Source organism: Carassius gibelio, chromosome A12, assembly GCF_023724105.1.
Source record: "Carassius gibelio isolate Cgi1373 ecotype wild population from Czech Republic chromosome A12, carGib1.2-hapl.c, whole genome shotgun sequence".
Classification (NCBI taxonomy): domain Eukaryota; kingdom Metazoa; phylum Chordata; class Actinopteri; order Cypriniformes; family Cyprinidae; genus Carassius; species Carassius gibelio.
This window is the reverse complement of record NC_068382.1, coordinates 15,063,369-15,080,601: the sequence shown is the minus strand read 5'-3', so window position 1 is coordinate 15,080,601 and position 17,233 is coordinate 15,063,369. Positions and strand designations below refer to the sequence as shown.

At 36.8% G+C, this 17,233-nt stretch overlaps 2 pseudogenes; one reads left to right on the top strand and one right to left on the bottom strand.

The window, feature by feature from the left end:
• Window positions 1–8,438: 8,438 nt before the first annotated feature.
• On the bottom strand, window positions 8,439–15,234 carry LOC128025255 (ankyrin repeat and SOCS box protein 3-like; annotated as a pseudogene).
• On the top strand, window positions 15,005–16,731 carry LOC128025647 (putative glutathione-specific gamma-glutamylcyclotransferase 2; annotated as a pseudogene).
• Window positions 16,732–17,233: the final 502 nt, after the last annotated feature.

Genomic DNA, 17,233 nt, shown 5'->3' with positions numbered 1-17,233 from the left:
GGAACACTATAAATAGATATGTTTAAAAATGACTTATGATGTGAAAGTGCACATGGATTTTACACTCCAGTGACACTAATAATTGACAATCAATTTAACATTCTTATCCCTAATCAATTTAGGCCTAAGAATGTTAAATGGCAACACCTGCTCTGCAAGGAATTAAGAAGGCAAAGCTTTAATAATCCTCAGTCGTCACCTGAACTCGGTCTTGATCTACGTATGCGTATTGTCAAAGCCCATATTGCAGGCAAGGATTATAAAGGCAAGAATTGGATGTATTAGCCATACAGAGTATCATCAAGAAGTTCAAGATGTTTAACACTGTTAAAAACCTGGATAGGTTAAAAACCTCTGGAGTCACTAGAAAGATCTGCTATAACACAAGCAACAAACATTGTATCACCATAACCACCATTGTGATCTTCATGGACATCGTCCCAGAAAAACACATCTCCTTGCACAGAGACTTTGAGCTACACATCTGGCCACTGAAAGGGATCAACTATTATTGAAAAAAGGATTTTGTTTAAAAATCCAAAGGGTATGAATAATTCTGAAAATGGCAATTTTTGATATTCTTCAATAAAATACCCATGAAATAAAATTTTTAGAAATATCATATTATCTTTTAGTGTTTGTCAATATTAAACTATTTCATTACTGAAAACAATTAATAATTTTAATTAAGAATAACTGTGATTTTGAATCATCTCTTTATTACTAAGCGTTTGAGTATATCTGAGGCGTGTGTAGTCAGAGGTACTCCTCAGTGGGAACCATTTTATTTTGGGTAGGTCATTAATGCATTCCTAGTGAGTTTTTACAATGAAACACAGCAGAGAGAAAAGTTTTAATAAACTCAGCTTTTTCTTGGAAATAACCATGTTTTTTTTTCATGCCATTTGCTGATATAGCTGAACTCTTTTCTTTTTGTAGTTCAGCCTTCAAATCTTTAATATTTCCCTGCAACGTGACCACTTTGACTTCTCCCTTGCCATCTATGCGCTCGCTATGCAACCTCAGAGAAGATCCAACCTGTTTTGGAAAGAAAAGAAGGATCGTGAACTGAAAAAGGAAAAGAGCCTGTGTTGCAGAGTCCATGATTAGCATCTATGTTTAATCTAAGGTAGAAAATGTTGAATTAGTCTGTCATGACAACTCTGAGGGATTGGCATGGTAATTTACATGAAATTGTTAAAGTATTTGGTCTTGGCAGAATAAATCTGCTACACTGCTGCTGTGGCAGAGCAAGTACCGAGACATACTACTCCCAATAAATCCACAATATGCCACTTTTGTGAGCATGTAAGATATATTGTTGCTACAAATATAACATACATGAAATAGCCACACAATGCAGGAGACATAGAAGGGACAATACAAGACAAACAAGACAAAGCATCCCCCAACAAGCAGATCTATTGCCAAGACATGTACTACTGCTGCTACAAAGAGACATGTGAACCTCATGTATTACTATCTATGTGTGCCTGAGCCTTCATGCCAACTGGCTTGACACTGGTGGCCTATGATGATGTGAGCCTTGGCTACCATGCCAACTGGCTATATATCTGCTGTTACTAGGGCTGCACAATTAATCGAATGTAATTGTCATGTGCATTCTGTTAGTAAAGCCGTTTCTGTAATCAGCAGTAAATCATCATCACCTGCTTTCAGATGGAGCAGCATTCACTACAAAGAGCTGTGGTTCACTGGCAAGTTACGCAAAAAAAAAAAACCTTGTAGACTATTTTAATGTACGATTATGAAATCGAAGAAATCGTTTGCGATAATGACTGCTGTTTACATAGCTTCTCAATGAACTATGGCTCTGTGTAGTGAATGTTGTTCCATCTGAGAGCACGTGAAAATATCACATTTAATAACGTTTTTACTCCAAATGAACTTCATAACGTCAGTTGAGTGTTTAAAATAAATCCTTCTGTGAGATGATGTGGCGTCTTACACAGAATAAGGCATGCAACATATTTCATAATATTCTAAGCGGTGATAACGGCACTGCATTATAAATATACTTTATTTTATTATAAAATAATAAGAACTTAGATCAACCATATATTGTCATAGTCGTGTGTTTATTAGTCACGTTGAATCAATGAAAGCAGTTAAATCTACTGTTTATTCAGTTACTGCTATAGGCATTTCCTAGGTTTCTTCTTCGGGGCATATTTGGATTTTCAGCTTGAGAACGCCCTCTGGCCTTCGGATGGAGATTTACTACTGATCACAAGAACCATGCTTCTCTGAAAGATACGCATGAAAAGCGCAGCTTCTGTTGAATCACGATTTCGATTCCATTTCAATTAATCTGTTAATATCTCTTCTTCATCAGCCCCAGTGGCAGCATAACAGCTTCATAATTCATGCAATAATGAGATAGACAAAATTAGCTGATGCATGCCATTTTACTCCAGTTTTCTGAATTACACAGCACAGCGAGAGCACACGTCGCACAAGCAGACTATTCATAATGCATTTTAACTAACTGTTGCAGCCGTAAAAAGTGATCTTAATTTAAAGTGATTACATATGCTCTAACTGCGTTTTGCTCCAGCTGTATAAACACAGATGCTAAATGCTTAATATATATATGCTTATATAATATCTATATCTATGCTTAATATTTGCTCCTGCATACAATACAAATTGCTAAAATGAAAATTAGTTTAACTTGACTATTGGCTATCGATATAGGAGAGAACCAATCAACTGTTTGATAATGATGTCATTAGGTCAGATTGAGTTAGACCTATCAGACTGCACCATCTAGAGTTTCATGCCAGAACTCTGTGTATGTCTATATATATATATATATATATATATATATATATAAAATTAACACATATGCAGCTCTAGCACCTTGATGTGCTGTAACATAATTATAATTGTGGCTTTCTCAATGACAAGTGAGTGCAACTGGGCAGAAGCATAACAATCTGGCACAGATGAAGGCCATAATTTAATGGATGATGACAACTGATTGTGCAAGGCTTTTCTGAACGACAAGCTGAGGTTGTTTTAATGAGGCATGATTACAGGGTTCTGTTTTCCTCTCTCTCCCTCTTTTAAACATCTCCATTGAAGAGCCTTGCCCCCCTGACAAACATTATATAGTAAATTTATCACCTTTGAAAAAGCAGTAACGAGCATGGTGATATTCCGAAAGCTAAATAAGGAACACATGTCAGTTTTTCTTTTATTGACTGCCAGTTTCAAGCAGTTTTAAGGTCTCGAGTCCACGGAGGTGCTTGGAAACACCATTAGCAAGGCCATAAGAAACCACATTTCCCACAGTGCAACGCATCAAAGACTGGTAAAATGTGACATGGTTCAAAATGGCCCACTCTTCTTTTGCAGGATGAAAGTAATTGCTTCAAAGGTGTTTGTATGGAGGAGCTGAGCTGACTTCTGGAGGGAATGTCACCATGGCAACAAGCCCAAGACGATGACATTTAGAATCAGTGATAAAACATTAAGCCAGGAATACAGCAAATACAATTACCAAGATAGCATTTGTAACACTGGGGGCCAATGGCAGGATTCAGATCTTTTCCCCAGTTAAAAGCACAGATGCAGAGCTGGTGTTTTTGCTTAACAGCCTTTCAAAGCATCTCAGTTTCATCAGAGCCCCGCTCCGATTCTGTGAACGGCTTGCTGTAAGCCAAGTTGATTTTCTGCCTTTGACTTTAAGAGGACCTTGAGAAGGCTGCAGTCACACTTTAGCAATGGGTTCCCTCCTGAGGCTAGTCTCAATCAGGCAAAACTCTGCGCAGTCCCTGTGAACAGCTCTGTGACCGCGACTGAGGAAATCATACTAACCGAAGACAAGAGGCACGGGCCACTATTTACACAATACACTAACATGTGACATTCCCAGAGGGTTCCTGTATGTTTTACCATTTATAGAAAGGGGATTAAAAAAATCATTGTATCACGCATTATTTTGTGTGTATTAGAAGATCTGCTGGGTATAAATCAGACCCTGCAATAATTGTAATGCAGTACAACAAAAAAGACAGACGTGGCAGGAATGGAATGAGACTGACATCATGAGGTCTATTATGTCTTAATGGCCAATGTTGTCACCAACCACAATGAAAGATGGATGATTGGACTGTGACATCTAGTGGCAACCGGCTGATTGATGGGCTGTCAGATTGGAGATTTCTCATACACAGTTCATATATGTCAGCCATCAGTCTTTTATAGGCATTTTTGTTTACTAAACACAAGACTATTAAAACTATCATTTACCCACACGTAATTAAAACTGATGATAGTCGCATTTTTACATACAGTTCTATGCAACCGATAATCATATTGATATATCAATTGCTGCTCATCTGTGTAGTGCTTAAGGCACATTTGTGAAAAAATAAGATTTTCCCCATAGATCAGACTATAATAAGCGGTAATCACAATAAAAGCTGATCTTCACAAACTCTACAGTAATTGAGCCTGGAGAGTCCTGTGTGGAAACATGTTTCAAGATAAGTTGCAAAAGATCATTTGTTCTATGAACTTCTTATGAAATACATTCAAGTGAAACGGATTATTGAAAAAAATATAGGATGAGGACTTGGTTGTAATATTTGGTTTTTGATTGGATCGAGGCGGATCTGAATAGAAGCTTGCAGTCAATGAAGTTAACTTCTTTAAAATCTTTAATAAAATCATAAGTTACTCAATTTCTAAATATTCTGGCATTGGTGAGTCGTTCATATTTTGTGGGTTTTTTTTAGAAGAAAACAGCTGCCCATTTATTTTGCTATTGTAACATAACCAATATATGTATGATTTAATCATTTTATTTTCAGTCTTACATTCATTTAGGCCTCCATTGAATATAACAACTTCATCATATTCATCATCAAATATTTTTTTTTTGTATATGCAAATCCATGTGTTTGTTTGTATATTTTGGTCTTATGTCATTGTATAAAATTAATATGTTGCCTGTTCATGTATAAACATATGTTCTGCAAAAAAAAAGAAAGAAAAAAAGTGACATTTTGATAAAAAAAAAAATATATATATATATATATATATATATATATATATATATATATATATATGTGTGTGTGTGTGTGTGTGTGTGTTTTGTTTTTAATGAAACATGCAAAGGTGAATTGTTCACAATAACATTATTAAAGATGCATTTAGAAAACATTTCATTTCATGTCGACTTTACAGTAACTTATGAAAAGAAGTACAGGAAATTAAAACGTTTGTGTAGATGGTAATAAATACTAAAGTGGTGATTAATTTTCTCTGGTTTGAAGAGGCTTAGAAGGTTCTATTCCACATGCTTCTAATGCGTGATTAATTAAAGACTTCACAGTCCCTGACTTATGGCCTTGACACTTGTGATCATCTCAAATCGCACTGCTTCCTAAATGGACACAATATATAGTACCATGGACAAGGTTGCCAGCATGTGTAATAAATAAGTAAAACCTGTGCAGATTAGGAATGGGGGAAACTCATACTCCGATGGTTTGATATGATAAAGCATGTTAATTTCCTCTTGTGAGTAGTAATACTTTTTGTACAGCCAAAAAAAAAAAAAAAAAAAACTAAAAGACTTTGCCTCCCAAGAGTACATTCTTTTTCTAGATGCTATTTTTTGTTCAAATCTCAAAGGCTTGCAGTTAAAGTTTATGAGGGATTGAAAATGGATAATTAGCATTTAAATGATCTAACACTTGTCTTTTTTTTCATCAAGGCTGTCACTGTAACCTTCTGTGATGCGCTTTCATCAGATAGCACTTATGTTCATCTGGCTGGGGAGCTGGCACGGTCTGTGACTGAGTTAAGTCTTCTGGTCTGGAGGCTGCTAAGGGGTCATTACTCATGGACTCACAGGTTGTTGAGAATAAGCTCGATAAGAAACGACCAACTGTTCAAGCGCTGAGATCACACATGAGGTTAAAACCCATTCTTTGCCTGAGGAGCCAGAGCAGAGGCGTATCATTTCAGCAGGGTCACTGCAGGTGTCGACCGACTGTGGACAATCCCAGCAAACAAAGCACGTCAAGTGTGAACGTTCGCCCGTTTGCCTGTTTAATTATTCAGGGAACTCATTAAGAAGAGTGGCCTGCTTTTAATATAAAAGTTAATTAAAATTGTTATTTCCCAGTCTTTGATAAGGCTGATGTAGTCATGCAAAGACAATAACACACACTCGCACAAAATAGATAAACATGAACGGCTGGATGGAGAGAATAGGACCGTGGAGGATAATTCTGCAGCCGGAGTCTCTCTCTCTCTATCTCTCTTTACCTTATAGTGAAGTAATCTCCTCCATCTTCTCTTTTCCTGGGCTCTGTACCTCACTGATTAACACAATGTCAAAGTGATTGACTGCAGTCATTATTTAAACGGACGTTACCTCACCGGGAAGGTTCAGATTTCTCCCAATCAGCAACTTCTTCACACGAGCAGCGACTGTTTCACACCTGGAACACCCATGTGATGAAAGAACCAATCCACACCAATTATTTCTGCTAATCTGCTCCTGTAAGTGAGGACGACGCAGAATACACAACAGAGCAGTGTCTTAAAGGTATTGTTCACCTATAAATGAAAAGTCTGTCATCATCTAGGCCTACTTTCTTTCTATTCATCCGTAGAAGACAAAAAGAGATGTTTTGCTGAATGTTCAAGAGGCTTTTTTCCATAATGAAAGCAAGCAGTGTCTAAATACTGTCGAGCAACATGAACAAACATGCATTGTACATAGTCCACATGACTCTTATAAACTATATTCTAAAGGTCTACCTTTTGTGTTGTCAACTTTTTGAAAACACAAAAGGTTTATTTACAGTGAAAGCATTTTTTTTTATTATTATTATTAAACTTGTTTAGTTAGATCAAATAAGACATAAGGTTGCACAGGACTGAAACAGGTGAGTAAATAACAATATTTCCAATTCTTCATGAACTATTCCTTTAGCAAAGCACTTCCAATCACTGAAAACACCTCTCCTCACCAACAGCAAGTCTTAGATCAACACTGCAGTTCTCTTCTTCTGTTCCCTGAAACAAATGTCCAAATGAAATGGCCCATTTCCTCTGTCCAGATTACTCCTGACAAAACAAACACACCGACACAAACACAAGCGAACGCATACATAATGACCTGTTTGTGAGGTGGCAAAGAGTAAAATCAATGAGATGAGACATGTAGGACCTGGAAGATAAAACAACAAATTGACTTGGAAAAACACATTAATCTCATGTTCAGTGAAAGCAAACAGAAGCCCATCACCCTTGTTTATTTCCTTGGTGTGTGTTAGCACTGGGTAACAGAGTGCACAAATGCAATAAGTTCCAGAACTCTTCCATCAAAAAGGCAAGAATCATCTAATCATACTGAGGAAAATAAATCATCCATACACAACCAAAGCTGAACGATTCCCAAGAGATGTAGTAATATGCAGAAGCAAAGCAGCCTTAATGCTTTTGTCCTTGTATAACTGTATACAGTATTAGCACATGTATGCGTTGTAGGAGATGTTCTAGAAGGTCTAGTGGAGAAAAAAAAGAAAAAAAAAACTCTGTGGCAATGTTTTAGCAGATATTTCCCATCAGCAGGTCGCCAGGCAACTGTGTCCTCATAATTCAGGTCCATGGTGAGAATAGCACAATGAGGCAATAATCACAGCTCTGTTTCCTAGCTGGATCTGACACTGAGACAAACTAAATCCCTGCACAGAAGAAATATGAAAAAAAGAACTCATTCACACAGATAAAAACATATCAGCTTACTGTAAAAAAGCAACATTTAATGTACTAATACCACAGTCAACTACAGTTGTGCAACTAACACTCAGAGAAGCTGAAAAGCCTGTGAGACGTACCATGTGATTAAATAAAGAGACAGGCACTAGACAGGCAATCCACTGTGGTGATCTTCCCCACAGCTCAAAGCCTCCAAATCCTGAGCCACTCTGGAATCAACTAAATTCACAGAATGAAGGGTGGTGGCTGTTCAACAATTCAGGCTTATAGCTGTAAACAGGTGGACTGGCTTAGTGCTGCACGTCACACTGGCTTTTTATAGAACGTGCACCACATTTCAGGACTGGTACATTTTAGATTATGCTGCATCAATTATGTAAGTGCTCTATTCTAGACATCATTCCTCTGTGCTGCCATCAAGTTTTAATTAGGGGAGACAAATCAAAGAGGTTATTTGAGACTGGGTTTTTAACATAAAAAAAAAATCACTGTAAACATCAGAAGGTACACGTAAAAAAAACAAACGTATCTATATTGGAAATGTGTTCAAACACACACACATAGATTCTAGCACACGCATACTGTGTGTTCTAGCAAATGTGAAAGATCAACATGAAGTCAGTCAGTCCTTTGGTTGAATTTCAAAAGCCTGATTGCTAATCAAAGGCGAACTGTCGGACCTGAGCTTACCTGCAGCACAAGAAAAGCTTAATGCACATGATTACTGATGCCTTGCCTTTCCAGAGTCTCCCACAGAGAGGTGGCCTGATTGTCTAGAACAAGGCGCAGAGTTGCTGAGACACAGCCTCTGGTTTGCTCTGAATTCAAAATATCAGGGAGGCAAGCAGAAATGGCTCTCCTCTTTCACATAGACAGGCTGCTAGGTACTGTAGGTAGGGCTGGCGGTTATGCTGTCAGTTATCCGTGTTCTCCCCCTGCTGTTTGCACATGGTATACAGTATTCCAAAAGAAAAGGCTTGGAAACAAGGAACACCTTGATGTTATATAACATGATATTTGTAACACAATTATGCAAGCACCAGTTGGTCTTTCCATAGCTGAGGTTAAAGAGGTGTTAAAAACAATTAACCAGGATATGTACTGTAGATTTATTTATTTATTTTTAATACTGCAACATTGAGTCGGTGTGAATTAGAAACAGATCAACTGCCTATTCATAAAGGTACGAATCGATTCACAAAGCAGCAAGAGGTTGAGAGCATCACGCAGCAGAGATACTGATTAAGAGGCTTTTGAAGGTGTGCTATGCATATTCCTAAAAGGTAACATAAAATGTTAAATACATAGTGTGACCAGAGGAAGATAGTAGCATTTCTGAACGAGTGTGGCTGCGTTGGCAATTAAGATTCGAGGAGAGTATGCGTCTTTGAGGCAGAGTGACCTTGGAGGCAGACAGAGAGGAGAGCCGCTGAGAGAGAAAAGATAACGAAGCAGACCAAAGACACGGAGCAGAGGTGAATTTCAACACCAACTCGGTATGAAGGCCAGCTGTGGAAAAGGGGAACTGAACAGTGAAGATAAATTAGTGGAATTCTCCATTTGTCCTCCCACATTTTCTAGATACCAAGGTAATGAAAAGAGTCCCGAGTCCAGCGTCATTGAGCAGTCATTAAAATTGTATTAACATTATATACAAAATACTGCAGCGGAACCAGTTGAGATAACTTAATTAGCCACACATAACTGTCAGGCCGCTGTGTAAGCAAGCCTGGGACGTCGCTGAACTGAAGGTAGTCCTGAAGCAGTGTGGGGATGGGCAGCTGTTTGATAAAGGAGGTCTTAGACAGAGCATTGCTGCCCACCACTGCCAGTCTGCACAGATGGGTGAGAGCAGGGACTGATTCTACGACCAAAAGCAAAAGGTTATTAAGCTGTGGCCACTTACCACATCAGATGATACAGCACCAGAATGCAGTAGGACAACAGTTATTTAATCAAAAATATTTTAATTACTTGCATTCAGTAAGGACACACTGAATTGATCAAAGGTGACAGTAAAGACTTTCACATTGTTACAAAAGATTTCCATTTCAAATAAAGGCTGTTCTTTTGAATGCTCTATTAATATAGAATCATGAAAAAATTTCATATCATGGTTTCCACCAAAACTATGTTAACTGATAAGCAAATTATTATTATTATTTTCTGAAACTGAAGACAATAACAGGAATAAATTACATTAAATTAAAATAAGTTATAATATTTCATAGTTTCTGACCATATAAATGCAGCTTTATACATATATAAAATATATTTGGAATACCATTAAATATCTATCAAATATTCATAAATTATCTGGGGAACAAAACATTTCAATCAGCCATATATTTTTAAATAGATTAAAATGAAAATAATCATGGAAGAATTATGCATTACATTTTTCATTTATATGCATCTATTAATACATAGTATTAAACTGCATAAATATTTTAATTTAGTTTATTGAAACAATTTAAAATGATTCCAAAAAAAAAAAAAAAATTACCTTGTCAACTATGATGCAGAAACTCTTAAGAAAACTTTAAAAAGTGTAATGAAATGATTCACTGTGTTACTCTTTTGGAAACTTAATGGACAAAAAAGGTGTAATAAAATCATTCATTCTGTTGCTTAATTTCATATTACCAACAAAATGATTGCAAATAGAATGCAAATATTTGATTAATGCAACATGCTGAAGGATTAACTGAAAAACACCTGAAGTCGTGAAACCTACACATATACACACACAAACACACACACATATATATATATATATATATGATTTAAAGTGTACAGGCCATACTGAAATGCTTCTGTGATGTCCAGGTGCCATCTGCTTGACGGTGAGAGAGAATCTGAAGCATTGATGAGGGCAAAGTCTTCCAATTAATGAACTCCAGAAAGAAATTAAGCACTCCGTTCTGGGCTTCTTCAAGCCTGCACCCAATTAGAGCATAACAGACAGAAGTGAAGAGCTTAGCGCAGTAGTTTTTAACTGACGTTAATAAAGCACAATCGTTTATTAAACAGCACGCATGGTGAATCCAATCTTAATTAAAATAAAAACCTGTGTGGCACAACAACCACAATGTGTTGCTTACATTTTGAGTTGGAGGAGCAGCATGGGGTCCATTCCCGCTTTGAGCAGCAGTGGAAGCCAGAAAGAGGTGCTCTGCATCTCAGCAAGGGCTCTACGGGCCAGTTCTTTGAGTCGTTCACCTTGAGGGAGGCCAGCGTGCTCTAGGATCAAGGGCAGGTGCTCTGGTACTTGGCCCTGTAATGCAAAGGCATAAATGCCCATGCTCACACATGCCCCTGCTGCCAAGAGCATCACAGTGACTTCACGAATCTGGTGACACTCGCTGTTCAAACTGAGAGACAAACAGGAAAAAATTTTATGTCATACTGTTCAACGGATTGTGTTTAAAATAAAAAGCGGGACACAAGTGTACATCTATGTCATACTTCCAAGAGCTGCACCATAGAGCCATGTCCAAAGGGCAGCTGTAGCCAAACTGTCGACAGCTCTGGGCGTCTGGACTGAAGCCTTTCTTTAGCAAGGCCCTCAGGCTGTCCGCTTGCCCGCTAAGTACTGCCAAATAAACTGGACTGACCTTTCCCTCGCCCCGATCACATTCTCGCTTCGTTACCGGAATCAGCTTCTCTAAAACACTATAGAGAATGACAAGAGATGAGCAGCCAGATTAATGCAGTTGAGCAAATATTATTTCATAAAGGCCAAAGTAACATCTTCGTTTAAAAAGTACTAAAGGTTAGCTTTCAAATGCGTGTATAGTGTTGATAACCATTTGACTAGTCTCAGCCTCAGACGTCATGCCCATGGACCGTTTAATGTTCACTTTAACGTTCCGCATGGAAACAAAGATGACGTGCTGCCAAACCCCCTCACGAAAGAAAAAAGCTGTAGAGTTTACAACTGTGACAATGAGTGCTTGTCTGGATCAACTAAACACTGGGTTTTCTAAAGGATGTTTGATGTGATGGTCAAACCTCCTCATGGGAAGGCCTTGGCCAAAGAAAGATGCCATGAATTCCAGACATTCAGCTGTTAGTCTGAAGGTCTGGCTACGCAAGACTACCATTTGACAGACCCAGTACATCACTGACTGAGTTGCCATTCCTAAGCCGACTGAACTGGGCCGCAGCATGGATGGGTAGCTGCCAGCAGTCCTCATTGCAGGTTGGGATCAGCTCCATGAGCCAGCAAAAGCTCCACACACTGTACGTGGCCCTCCTGAGCAGCAATCAGCAGCGGCGTGGCCAGAACGTTTGCTTGGCAGTTCACATTCGCCCCTGTGGCAATGACAAACTGTGCTTAGGCGACCAAACTCTTATCCATGACTGCAGTGTGGCTTTTTTCTTCATTTAATAACCATTTATGCATATTAGATAAATGACAAATAATGTCCATTACAAAGAAAATGAATCTTTAAAAAATATTGGTTGTGCCAAGTTTTTAGAAATGTCTTCAATGTATTCATTTTGGTTCCGTATGATTTTCATGAACTTTTATATGATTTTAGAGAGGGATTTTATTGTAATGTCTATGAAATGTAGGTATCATGTAAAAAATATAACTATTTCCCTACATCGACAAATGTACACATTTTAACATGTTTTGTAAAAAGGCATGATATAAATATTCACTAACAAAAATGTTCAAAATGTGGGGCTGGTAAGATTGTCTTGTTTTTTTTTTTTTTCTGAAAGAAGTCTTTTATGCTCAACAATGCTGCATTCATTTGATCAAAAATAAACTAAAAGAGTTTCTATTCTAATATAATTCTATTTTTTTGGAGTCACACCACATGACATTTTACAACAAACTTAACTTGCAAAAAATTATTTTTCTTTTCATGTTAAGAGAATTTACTGGCTGTCAAAGAGTCATAAGGGTCTGCAAGGGTCTTCACAATATAAATGATTTGGCATGGCTTTAGCTAACTTTGCAGCAAAAACAACCAGACTACATACAATTTTCCTTTGGATAATTTTATTTGCTTAAACAGATTTTTTTCTTCATTACTAAATCAAGACTAGATCTGATTTTAGCTTGCACAGTGTTTTTTATTAAAGAAATGTTCTCACCGGCATTTGCAAGAATCTTCAAGCATTGGTGATGTCCATACAAATAATGATGTGATCCCATAGTCATCAACAGCCTCCAGAGAGCACATGTTCACCAGGTACCTTACAATCTCAGTATGGTCCTGGAAATAGTTTTACAGGCATTTATTTAATCAGTTCTTTGATTAAAGACTTTGGTAATCTGCCTTAGATGTAGGATTTAAAAACCTGATTTAATTAGAAACAAAGCTAAATGGCCCGAGCTTTCATTTTTTAAGTTCAATTAAAGGGGGTGTGAAATGCTATTTCATGCATACTGAGTTTTTTACACTGTTAAAGAGTTGGATTCCCATGCTAAACATGGACAAAGTTTCAAAAATTAAGTTGTACGTTTGAAGGAGTATTTCTGTTCCAAAAAAACCTCTTCCGGTTTGTCACAAGTTTCGGAAAGTTTTTTTCGAGTATGGCTCTGTGTGACGTTAGATGGAGCGGAATTTCCTTATATGGGTGCTAAGGGCGCGTCTGCCGGAAGAGCGCGCGCTCCCGTATAGCAGAGCAGAGAGAGGCTGTGCACAGACTCACTGATCAGAGCGAGAGCGTCGCGAAATGTCACAAAAGGAGTGTGTTTTTGGTTGCCAGGGCAAGACAACCCTGCACAGATTACCAAAAGAGAAACAGCATTAAGGGACCAGTGGATGGAGTTTATTTTTACAGAGCATCAACGGAGTTGTGCAAGTGTTTGTGTTTGTTCCCCTGCATTTCGAAGATGCTTGTTTTACAGACAAGGCCCAGGTTGACGCTGGATTTGCACATCGTTTATTTCTTAAGGATAATGCAATCCCAACGAAAAAGGGTCACGATCGTGTGTTGGAACCGCAGGCGGTGAGTAAAACTGCTTCAAATATCTCTGTGTTGTTTACTTAGCTATCAGCACATAAGCACATCAAGTAAACAACATGCGATGTTGTTATCAAACTGCACTTTCCACATGTACAGCTTAAAAAAAAAAAAAAAAAAAAAGACGACAAAGTGGAACTTAGTCATTTTCCAAAACCGCTAAGCAAATATATACAGTTTCAGTACATACCACATAGAGAAGCCTTTGCTGATGCTGCTCTTGTTCAATTTCAGCCTCTATCTGTGTCACAGCTTCCACATGCTCTCAACTCAAAAGCCTACTGGCGCTCGTGATTCTTTAGCTCCGCCCACACGTCATGCCTCTAGTCGCTCGTGTTTTTCCGGGAAAAATCGGTACAGACTATCTTTCTCTTATAAATATAATAAAAAATAAAGACTTTTTGGAGTTATGAAGGATGCAGTACTACTCTATAGGTACTCAAGATTAACAGGATATTGAGTGAACACGAGCATTTCACCCCCCCTTTAAACATTTAGTATAAAATTTATTGAAAGAGGTATAAATTTAAAAGTAGTCATGACGTGCAACAGAATTATTTGATTGTTGTTATGCAGTTCTTCCTGATAAAAACTAACTGATAAGCATTTACACTTAAAAGTGAGTGAGCTGCAGAATGTATTGTTTGTGCAAATTTCTGTTTCCAAAACATAAATATGCTAAAGAGGTTCTATTAATATAGTGGCCTATCTTAAAAAGAATTTAACAAATGAACGTGAACTAGTTCGTTTTTAGATATGTGAACTTAGTTCATTAAAAAAACATGAACTAGTTCATTATCATCTGTGTGAACTGAACTTTGAGCTAGTTCTTTTTAAGTATGAACTGGCACAACACTGCACACGGGCCCTAAAAACCCCGTCCATTGTTTTGTGGAGTAAATTAATTTATGTGTTCAGACACTGACCCGAGCTGTCAGCAGGAAGCATGTGGGTTTTTGGTTATGGATCTTTGATTTGGAAAGTTGACTTTCCATACGAGGAGTGGGTTTCGTCAAAGGTTTCAGTCGCAGATTCTGGCAGGGAAGCACGGTTCATCGAGGGGTGCCTGGAAAGGTATGGACAGGTTATTCTTTATCAAAGTCATACGAGTTTATGAACAGCAGGTGTCCAGTCGTAGTGACCTTTCAGGATGACACCGCACTTTACACACTACCATTAACACTTTTACTTCTTATTGATTCTATTTCAGCCGGGCCGAGTGGTGACATTAATAGAGGACCCTGAGGTAATGACTGTCAGTCTGTTAAATACTGCTTACAATGCCGATATATGGCGCATTACATTACACTAATTTAGATATTTCTGATAAACTATTATTTAATACATTTGTAATTACCTTGCATGAAATTAATATAAATTATAATTATAACACAAAAAAACAATATATTATTTTATAATATTAAAACAATATTTAAAATAAACTTTTACTTATACAACCTTGAATGAAATGTAGCTAGTTTTAAAAATCACATTTCTGTATCCAACCTTAAAATTGTGATTATGCAGTGTTTTTATAGTGTCAAATTTATTTTTTTATAATTCACAATTTTTTCATTTTTTAAAATAAATTATCATCTAATATAATTAACCTCACATACAATTGAAATAGTTTTAAACACATGAAATGTATGTATCCTGTCTTATAATGGTGGTGCAGTATTTTTTATACAATGAGCCTATTTATCTTTTAATTCACTTAAAAGTTCATACATTTTTTAATAAACTGTTATTTAACAGTTAACCTAGCATGAACTTTAGCAATTTAAAAAAACAACACAAAAATGTCTGTATATCCCACCTTAAAGATGAACAATTACACTATGAATAATCTTTTAATCCACTTTAATATTTTTAATTGTATAAAAAAAAAAAAAAAAGATGTATTAATAATTTGTATACAATATTTATTAATTTAATTTTTTATATGCTTTTTTTTTAAAATAAATTGTAAAGTTCAACATAAGAGTGAACTCTGCTTTTTCACTGACCGGTTATTTTATAATATATATTTTTGGAAGTTTCAGACCCTGTTTTGTACAGTATTAATGGGAAATGCCATATATTATATTTGTGATGTGTCTTTTAATAATACTATATGAGATTTACATACATAAATTTAATTTAATCAAATATATTTTTGAGGGTAGAGAAATGAGAGTAATCCAAAAAAGGTTCTAGCACTCTCTATTTCCTGCAGGGCTGTGTGTGGGGCGTTGCTTATAAGTTGCCATCAGGTCAAGAAAAGGAAGTGAAAGAGTATCTGGACTACAGAGAGAAAGGCGGTTATGGGGTGATCGAGGCACCAACCGATGCAGGACACATTGCTCTACATCGGCTACTGTGACAACCCAAATTACCTTGGCCCAGCACCTTTGGAAACAATTGCTCAGCAGATTGTGAAGTGTGTAGGCCTCAGTGGCAAGAATACAGACTACCTCTTAGAGCTCGCCGATGCCATCAGGAAACTTATACCTGGAGACTTAGATGATCAACTGTTCTCTTTAGAGCGCCTTGTGAAGGAGCTGCAGGAGGAGGAAGAGATGGAGTGATCTGATAAAGCCTGCGCTGTCCTTAATCTTCTGAAAAACTCAGGAATTGTCCTTTTTTCCCCTCGTATATAGATTATGATATCTAAAGTATGCTAAAAGGGATTACTTGATAAAACGTTGGATAAGCAGTACTTAAACTACTGTTCTGGTTGCCTCTTGACAATGTTTTAATCTACACTTGATTTTACAAAGTGATATTTAACATTTGTCTCGCATTAAACCTTGAGATACAAATCAAGAACTTAAATATATTTCATTATATTGCACATAATATATAATGTCAAAACGGTAAATAATGTAAATGAACGGATGGTTTCATTTTCAGAGGCTGGTTTATTTTACACGGGAGACTTGAATATGTTACTAAGACATTTCCAAGCCTTTTTTTTTTTTAAGTTCCTTATCATCCTAATCTTCAAATAAGCCATAGCAAGGTGAATCTCATGAACATAACATGTTTTAAGTCACCAATTTACCCTCCAAAAAAAAAAAATAATAATAATAATTTGAATAAATCCAAATTAAACGTTCTTGGAACCATAAATAATTATTTTTCATTGTATAACATTTGGATGACATTTAACGGTTTTTCATCCAAATTCACACTAACATCTATCCATCTATCTGGGATTTGTGAGATTCAACCAAGCAAAGCTTTGAGTTTATACATTTACATTCATAATTTATCAACTAATGTTTAAAAAATATCAGAATTGTTACAACTCAATTCTAGCACAAGTGTGTTGTTGTATTGTCCTGTGTGTACAGGATCTTCACAGAGTTCATCACTGTTACTACAGAAGGTAATAATAACGATGATGGCATATTTATTGTGAGGCCCAGGCACTGATCTATAATATAGAACATTGGGCCCAGGTAATAAATAATAAAAAAGAACATTGTAGAGA